The sequence below is a fragment of the Anabrus simplex genome, chromosome 3 (genome assembly GCF_040414725.1).
Source record: "Anabrus simplex isolate iqAnaSimp1 chromosome 3, ASM4041472v1, whole genome shotgun sequence".
Lineage (NCBI taxonomy): Eukaryota > Metazoa > Arthropoda > Insecta > Orthoptera > Tettigoniidae > Anabrus > Anabrus simplex.
The window spans coordinates 68,894,120-68,904,076 of record NC_090267.1 but is presented as its reverse complement, the minus strand read 5'-3'; the positions used below and the strand labels follow the sequence as shown (position 1 = coordinate 68,904,076).

Sequence of the window (9,957 nt, the reverse complement as noted above, 5' to 3'; positions counted from 1 at the left end):
AAGAGCAGCTGAAGAGAACAGTTTAAAAAAAATTAAGATGTAACATTGACATGAAAAAGTCCTTTTCAAAAACTTTTAAAAATGAACAACTAAGAAAACTATACACATCATAATATGAACAAAAGTACTGTATACTAACATTTTTTAACATATATTTAAGTGAATAGGAAATTGTTTTAAGTTAGGTTAGAACATAAGTAGATCCATCTTCCCTTCCCAATGCACTGCCCCACTCAACCCTCCCCACATATTTTAATTATTTTTATCTTTTTAAATGAGTTTTGTTTTAAGCATAACAAAGGTACTATTTTAAGATGGTTTTTTGAGAAGAAGAAAATTCTCTGTAATTTCACCTAGGCAATTTTATGTAGCTGAAGAGGAATGAAACATGTTCTACAAATAATTAATTTGCTTAAAGCAAATATATAGTATCAAACAGGTGGAAGTTTACTTTTATTGATTTAATGTAAATAAGATTTGATACAGGAAATGATGCTGATTTCTTGCAAACATACCAATTAGTCGAGTAACTCGTCTCCTTACTCCCAAGTCTTTCCAGCCTAAAGTTTGTGACATTTTTGTAATGTTGCTCTTTTATCAGATATCACCCAGAACAAATCATGCTGCTTTCCTTTGGATATTTTCCAATTCTCATATCAACTACTCTTGGCAAGGCTTCCATACACTGGAACAATACTCTAACTGGGGTCTTACCAGTGACGTACATACTCTCTTCTTTACATCCTTACTACAACCCCTGAATACCTTCATAACCATGTGAAGAGATCTGCAACCTTTATTTTCAACCTCATTAGTGTGATCATCCCAAAGATGATTTTTTCTTATATCAACACCTAGATACTTATAGTGATCCCCATGAGGTACTATCACACCAACAATAGGGTAATTAAAACTGAGAGGACTTTACTCTTGGTGAAACTTACAAGCTGACTTTTCACCCCGCTTACTATCATACCATTGTCTATGGCCCATCTGACTACTTGGTCAAGGTCTTTTTGCAGTCACTTAATTTGTTTATTATTCTGTACAGTGTAACATCATCCGCAAAAACTCTCCATGGTTCCAGTTTTTACTCATATTTATAAAGAAACATAAAGGTCCAATAACACTGTCTAGCAGAACTCTTTTCTTAATCATTACAGGATTATATAGTGCTTCACATACACTAAGTCTCTGAGTTATGTTTCTAGAAATGTAGCCACCCATTCAGTTACTCTCTTGTCCAGGTTATTAGCCCTCATTTTTGTCATTTGTCTCCCATGATCTACTGTATCAAAAACTTTGGATAGCTCAGTAGCAATACAATTCATTTGACCTCCATCCCATAGCAGGTAACCACCGAGCTCGATAGCTGCAGTCGCTTAAGTGCGGACAGTATCCAGTATTCGGGAGACAATGGGTTCGAACCCCACTGTCGGCAGCCCTGAAGATGGTTTTCCGTGGTTTCCCATTTTCACACCAGGCAAATGCTGGGGCTGTACCTTAATCAAGGCCACGGCCGCTTCCTTCCCAGTCCTAGCCCATTCCTGTCCCATCGTCATCATAAGACCTATCTGTGTCGGTGCGACATAAAGCCAATAGCAAAAAAAAAAAAAAAAGCAGGTAACCATGGCCAGACTAACACATTACATTATGATATTGATATTAAATTTCTGTCACTAATTAAAAAAATAATCAACCTGATATTATTGTAATGTTTTCTTAGATTTCAGTTAAGGCATCTTGAACTTCCCTGACCAGTAATAGCAGTGACTGTTACTAGTGTACCTTCAGTAGTGAATGTGGATTATCTCAATGTTTGAAGTGGATTTATTTGATTTTCCCCGAGAGGCCCAGTGAACATCAACAATCACTAGAGCTCTTTTCTACACTGACGGCCGAGATGCAGTCAGGGGAAGTGGGAAGTGGGGGCCGACCAATCCAGCGTGTTGTAAGAGACCAGTAAGGGAGCGGGACAGAGAGCACTACTATAATGTTGGGTTCTAATCTACATAACTACGAAATACAGATGTTCGTATGTTCTAGTTCAAGTATGGCCTGTGGATTTTTATTCTATCTTGGATGTAACATAATATCTATGTGACAAACAATAATCCATCCACCTTTCCCCACAGGAACTTTTAAACCTTCTGTGCCCTTTTTTATCTTGACAGATTTCATTGGAGTGTAATTCTGATTAATGTAGGTCTCATCTAAATAAATATGTGAGGTAAAGTGTCCTTATTCTTCAGAAGATTAATTTTTCTCAAAATCCTTACTCTGGCTGTTATTATAATGGCTCTCTCCATTAAAATTCTTCTCCCTTCATTGCTTTGTTTAAATACTTGAACTCCATGGACTTCAGTATCATCCACAATGAAATAACTCCCCATTGAAAGTTTATTCCGTTTTTTAAACCTGCTAGTAACTTGTTAAGTGTTAAATATTCACCCTCTACATAATACCTGAGGATTGTTCTTCTAATTATATCTTTATAGAATCTGTTGATTGCCTTTGTTATATAGTTCTTTTTGATTCATTAGCATGGTAATAGAAATGAGATAGAACCAGATGACTCGATACTGTCTTTGCCTTCCTTTACAATACGCAGCATGGTTCATGTAATAACTTGACAAGCTTGTACTTTATACGCACTCACTATAGAACCATTATTTTCTGCTTCCTTCAGAAAATATTCATGAACATTGCTGATTATTTTTCTACCTTCGCTCTTTGTCTCTTTCCTGTTCGCCATTGTAAGATATTTATTGCAATAATAACATAGAACAACACAAGTAGAAGTGAACGAACGTCACATCACATGTTACATACTGTACTTACTGTACTGCCAGTCGAAGAACGCAATAAAAGATGCGGCAGTAATTATTCACACGGATACAAAATAATGACAGTCCTAAAACAAACTCATGAACCAAGCTCTTTGTAATACCCACATGCACACAGCAGTTTGTAGAGCGAAGTGAGTGCAGCCAATTCTTCAAGCGACTGAGTAATTCTCTGCCCCACTGCTAAGCAACCTTTTGACTGATTGGGCAGTGATATATTGCCCGTACCCCTGACAGCATGTAGACCGTCTGCCGTCAGTGTAGAAAAAAGCTATAGAAGGGATTAACTTCTTTCACTGTAACATAAACATCACTACTGGTGTTACATTTTACTAATCACAGACACTTGTTTGTTCGTTTCCTATACTTACAAAACAGATAATGTTATGGTAACATTGTTTTTGTTCTAGCATTCTTCACGAGTGAGTGACAGGGCTCCCAGCCTCCTGTGCAAGAGCCATGTTGGTTGCACAATGTGATACTATTCCAGTGTCTGACTCTGGAGAACCAGCTGATGACTTCTTCAAATTCAGACAACATTTCCCAAAGATATCATGACATAGGAAATGACAATAGTTATTATTTAATTTTTTAATTTGTAAGTTCCTATTTATTTAAAAAAAATATTTTTTGCATAAAGGTCTTATAAGTTAGAAAGGGAATATATGGGATTTGTTAAGTATAGATGTAATTTTTACTTTAAATAGGTTACGTGAAGTTGTATCAGTGCAATCTTTTAATGCAGTACCGAATACTCTGTGTAAGATGACATTTTCTGTTTGCTGAGGGAACTGGCACTTCCCTGTCTAGAAACAAGGAACCAGAGTTCACAAAGTAAACAGAGTAGACTTTGAACTTGTATAATAAAAAGCGAATGAAGAACTTAAAGACAAAGGCTCCTTCCATTTAAATCAAAAGTGAACTTCTTCAGGAAGATCACACATGCAGCCACTCCTGAGAAAATGCACTTTGAAACACCGCACTATACACGTACGGTTTACCACACCAAAGGAATTTGTGCTCGATTTAGGTAGAGTATACTTTTGTCGACAGTCGATATTTGAAGGACAGTCAAAAATCATGGCACTCTATGTCATTGTCGTTGGCATGTTAAAGAACTCTGGTGGCGCACTTTGTGCCACCCGACAAAATTAAATTAACTCAGGCATAGTATCCATTCCATTAAAATTCTGCCTACCGAGCAAGTTAGCTTTGTGGTTAGGGTCATTTAGCGTGAGCTTACATTTGGGAGATGATGGGTTCATATCCCATCGTTGGCAGCCCTGAAGATAGTTTTACGTGGTTTCCCATTTTCACACCAGGCTGTATCTCAATAGAGGTCACTGCTGCTATCTTCCCATTCCTAGCCATCACCAGAAACCTTCGATGTGTTAGTGTGATGTTAGACCACTAGTAAACAAAAAATAATTCTGCTTTCATTCCTGGATAGCAGCACAATCGGAATGCTGAAATTGGTAGACAGGCCATCTAGATGTCACCACTTCAGAAGGTTTTTACCATGGTAGCTGAGGCCATATTCTTCTTCTACTTCTACTTCTTCTTCATTTTGGCACTTTGGACCACGTTAATTCAAATTCAGCTTCATCTGCTTCTGGGCTTTAATCCTCGTCCAGTTCTCCTTTATCCTTTCACTCTGCAATCTCCTCCTTTCTTCTGTCCATCGTGCTTGGGTACAGGATCCAACTCTTTCTTGAAACTTCTTTGTGGCCTTGATTCTTGACTTGTAAGCATCCGTTTTGCTGATTTCCATTCCTTGTATTCCCATTTCTTCCAAGTCCTTCTTCACCACCTGGTACCAGTGCACTGTAGTTTTCTTAATCTCAAAAAATCTTATTATCTGATTGGTAATTCTTCCCAGGTTCGTTCTGTAGATATGTCCAAAAAACATGGTTCTTCTCTTTTGGATGGTATCTGAGATCTTTTCCACCTTGAGATACAATTCTTGGTGTCCTTTCTTTCTGTATGATCCATCCTCTGTTCTTTGCGGTTCCAGTATCTTCCTCAGAATCTTTCTCCCCACTAGTTTCAACTTCTTGACCAATCCTGTTTTTATCAGGTTCAGATTTACAGCTGCATGTAAAGCCTCTGGGCAGATCACTGTCTGATAGTGTCTGAGTTTTGCATTGATCGCGATATTCTTCTTATTGTAAGTGTTCATAATTAGTTTATATGCCAAGTTCATCTTGTTGATTCTCGATAACAGTGCCTCTCTTTCTGACAGGTTATTGTCTATCCACTCCCCCAGAAATTTGAATTCTCCACTTTCTGAATCCTTTCTCACTCAACTGTCAGCCATCTGGGTGCTGTTTCGATGTTGGTCATGTATTGTGTCTTCTTGAAGGAGATCCATAGGCCTGCCTTACTTGCTTCTTCCAGGAGTTGGACAGTTTGGTTCTGCACCTCCTCTATTGACTCTGACAGAACCACAATGTCATCCGCAAAGGCTAAACAAACAACTCCAATTCCTTTGCTTTTGCATCCTGTTCATATACCGCTTATTCCTTACATTTTGCGGTGCCACTCTCTAATCACTTTGTCAAGAACACAATTCAATAGAAGGAGAGATAGTCCACCTCCCTGTCTGACTCCTGTTTGAATCCCAAAAGATTCCAATAGGATCCCTCTGAACTTGACCTTGGATGTTAAGCCAGTCACTGTCAGTTTAATGAATTCTCTCATCTTCCTATCTAGACCCATTTCTCCTGGGATATGAATCATTGTTTCCCTTCCTATGGAATCGAAGGCTTTTTCGAAGTCCACAGATGTGAGCACGAATTTCTTGTTTCTCTGTTTCTGGTATACAATGATCAATTTTAGGTTCAGGATCTGTTCTGTACATGACCTTCTAAAACCTCCTTGATACTCACCAATTTGTGGCTCCAATTGTTTTTCTGCTCTAGTAGCAGAGCCTTTGAAAATATGTCTCTGGTAGTAGCAATATTCCCCTGTAATTATTAACATCTTTCTTGTTTCCTTTCTTGTGAAATGGGTGTATCAACGCTGATGTCCATCCATCTGGCAATTTCTCCTCTTCCTAAATCTTGCTCAGGATTCTTGTTAGTTCAATGGTTGCTCTATCATCAGCATATTTCCAAAGGTCCGCATTAATCCCATCTTCTCCAGGTGCTTTATTGCTGTTCAAGGTTTTGATAATGCTCCTGTCCTCTTCCACAGTTGGAGGTTCCGAGTCTGGATTTGAATGTGATTGTGGTCAAATTTCTTGGATGGTGGTTTACAATTAAGGAGTTTTACAAAATGGTCTGCTAGGATCTGACTGTTCTCCATATCATTGCAGGCTACTTTACCTTCTTGGTTTCTGAAGTTCAGACTTGGTGGATCATATCTACTCAAGGTACACCTGAATGTTTTGGAAAAGTTCTGGGTGTTATTTTTCTGAAAGTCCTGTTTGATCTGGATCAAGCATTCTTTCTCATACTTTCTCCTAAATTCCTGATGATCTTGTTTCCTGGAACTTCTTCTGGTTTTTTGGGTGTTTTCCGGGAACACCAATTCACTCATGCCTTCCGGCGTTCTTCAGTTGCCTCATTACCTTCAGGTGACCACCATGCATGTTTCCTTCTTTTCTCTAGAGGAACAGTGGTTTTTGTAATATCAATCACAGCCTCTTTTAATTGTTCCCATCCCTGATACTGCCCTCATTTTTTTCTTTCCAATTCTCTAGTGAAGTCTGTGTGTGTTCCCAGCTTTTTAGTGTCAAACTTAGTTATTTGAACTGTGTTCCTACTTTTTTGGGATCTTGGGATGATCTTGACTTTGATCTTGGAGAGAAAATGATCTGATCCTATAGTGATGCAAGATCCTGAATTGTTTTATCATTTTCACTGTTTACTGTTTGTTAAATCTGCGTTTCATCATGTTAAAATATTTAATTAGTGCTTCTTGTTAAAATATCTTGAAAAATACTGATGGAGATTGTAAAAAATGGCACATGAAGATATGATTAATGTCTGGCAGTTCATAGATTACAGCTGGTAGAAATTTGCTGTTCAATGCTGTGTCTATGAAGTTAACCTTTCGTTGCAGTGTGTGATGCGTGGCCTGCTGTGTGCCTCACTAATGGGGAGGTGTTGAGATTCGATTGTGCTCATAGTTCATCCCAGATCCTTTTAATACTTTTTAATGTCATTTGTGTTTGTACATTTGTTTTAGTCATTAGATGTGTTTGTAGTTTTGCATGGTAAAAAAGGGCGCCCCACATGCTGTTAAAACGGGACATTGCTTCAGACCCTGAAATATGGGAAATCCCATATAATACAGGACATTTGGCAACCCTAGTAAGTGAACACACCATTGTGTTTGCTGCAGAATTCACTTGGCACTGAGGAACATTCCTTCCTTGTCAAGTCCCTTTATTTCTACCAACAGTCGATATTTCTCTTGTTGTTTGAGTCATCAGTCCATAGACTGGTTTGTTGCAGCACTTCATGCCACTCTATCCAGTGCTAATCTTTTAATTTCTGTTTATCTACTGCATCCTACATCTGCTCTAATCTGCTTGTCATATTCATACCTTGGTCTACCCCTATTGTTCTCACTGCCTACACTTTCCTCAAAAACCAACTGAGCAAGTCTTGTCTCTGTTATTTCAGCCATTAATATACCAAATGTGTCCTATCATTTTATCTCTTCTTCTTGTCAAATTTAGCTAAATGAATCTCCTCTCATATTTCTTTTCCTTCCTTCAAGTTGTTTAATTATTCGAGTGTCAACTGGGCATAGCCTATATTTATGTATGAGAAGGTCATAAATGTTGTCTACACGAGCGTGTACAGACTTCCAGGTGACCGTAATTTAACTGCTTTAATCCTTGCTCATAAATCTGTATGAAGAATGGGTACTTTAGTTAGTTAATTTATACATTTGTTGTCATTTGGATGCTAATGGTTACCTGTTATTTCAGGCAGATTAATCATTAAAAAAAAAAAAGGTATTCTCTCTGATGGATGTATCTTGCTGTGACGTGAGAATTTGTCAGCAAAACGGATCTGTTACATGTGAACTATGGGGTATTCTGTTCTGCATGAAAAGATGTTACAATACAAAGGACTTCATGATGGATGAGCTGCTAGATTTCATACATTCTTTAAGATCAACTTTTATTTCCTTCCAAATGGCAAGCTGTATTTTTACTTAAGCAAAAATAAGTCTTATTCTAAATATATATTAAGAAAGCTTTACAGAAGATTCAAAGAGCTGCATTTTGTAATAGTTTTATAATTTATTATTGTTCATAAAATAATGCATATTTTGAATAAAAAATTATGACACTGTCTTTGTTATTTCAGCCATTAGTGTACCAGAATTTAATCAGAAGATGCAAAAAAGGTGACATTCGACAAAAAAAAAAATTTAAAAAATAATAAAAAAAAAATAATAATAATACAGGGGACAATAAAAACTTCCTAATTCCTGTAGAACTTTATTCTGTACGGATATAAAAATTAAGTTACATGTTTCAGGCTATATATTTTGATTTTCCAGAATCTTAAAAGAGTTCTTGCCTAAGGAATAAAAAGATTATGTTTATGATTCACGTATCACTTTTTGCAAATTATGACTTTCCTGGAGATTTGTTAGACATCTTTCTTGTCACAGTTAAGCACAATCCAACAGAGAAAGACGACAAATCCACATGGCAGTGCATAGTGTTCTACTACAAAATGAAGAGAAAGGGACCTATTTATCAATGTCCTGAATGCGAAGCTGCCTTTCATTTGGAGGAATGCTTCCAAGTGTTTTTAGGAAGTTTTAGAAACCCCTTTGTGCTACTGGATGCAGTTTTTTGTTTATACAAATATGCTTCCTCATGTCAGGTGTATATAATTAACTATAAAAATGAGATCACAAGAAATATAACTTGAAGATTCATTGTACATTGAGTTGAATTAACTGTAATTTCAGTTTATATTAACACACCAATGGCGTATACTGAGGATACCAAAGCTATCAGTGAAGCCCAAAACTCAGTTGAGAATGATGGAAGCCTAAAGCACATTATAATGTAAGCATCTGAAACATTGTTCCATTTACAAAACTTGAAAGCAGTGAGAAAAATCGTCGCACATATTTCTGAGAGCAAGGCATCGGAGACTGATATTGCAGCCCACACTCTCTCCTCTCGACTCGCCACATGCAGCTTGCTGCTGGATATCGGATAGGAGCGGAGACCGGCGGAGGATAGGTGTGCTAGTCTTCGGTCCGTCAGATCGCCACTGCTAACTATCAACCATGCCAGGGGAATTAACAGTATGAGGGGGTTGATTCTGGAAACTGAACCGTGGCCATCGGACCAAAGGCAAACGTTCTATCCATGTAGCCACAAAGCCGGACTTTCATTTGCTAAACCTTAGGCTACCATCTCCACTGATCAGTGGTTGAGCATTGGCAGTAGCAGAGGCCGGGGCAGTAGCCTGTAAAAAGCAGGCTTCTCCGTTGACTGCTGGCTGCAGCTCAAAATGCTGAAGGCTTGACGTTCACTAAACCAACCATCAAAAAGAGGTAACCTAAGATTAGTGGTAGCCCATGTCTTAATCCCAGCATACGCCACTGTAACACACATCAGTATGTCTTAATATGTTAATTGAAATATCTTTATATCTGTTTAAATTGAGAAACCACAAACATTTATACCTAATGTAGACGGTAGAGATAATCCACCTGATAGCTGCCCCTATTAGGGATTTGAAAGATCGACCTCCTGATCAGTTCATATAAAAAATATTTCTTTTATCTAATGTTTGGATGTAAGCGGGGTTTGAGTTAAAACTCAAGATTAAAATTGTCAACCATCAGGCAGATTTTCTCTTTCAGATTTTATTGAAAAAATGAAAATCCAATGCATGGTATTTCAGGTCAGGGAGTACAAACAGTGTGTAACAATTGCCAATTAATTTTTCAACACAGAGTCTGATACGGTCTGGATAATTGTGTCCAGGATTTTGCATATTCTTAGGAAGTTCAGCATCTCCTTAGGAATTGTCCCCTAGCACCAATCGTAAGCCGAATGACTTTCCATTTTGTAATCTCATACTTCTTTCCAAGATCCCCAGTGCATGGTTCATAAATGGCC

The 9,957-nt window shown here is 37.8% G+C and overlaps 1 protein-coding gene across 1 annotated transcript in view; it reads left to right on the top strand.

Annotated features, from left to right (window-relative positions):
- Positions 1 to 7,373, top strand: part of LOC137498995 (uncharacterized) — a 160,876-nt gene extending 153,503 nt beyond the window's left edge. The window contains exon 5 of the mRNA XM_068226997.1: positions 3,257 to 7,373. The gene's annotated coding sequence lies outside the window, so the exon portion shown is untranslated. The remainder of the gene's footprint in view (positions 1 to 3,256) is intronic.
- The last annotated feature ends 2,584 nt before the right edge of the window (positions 7,374 to 9,957 follow it).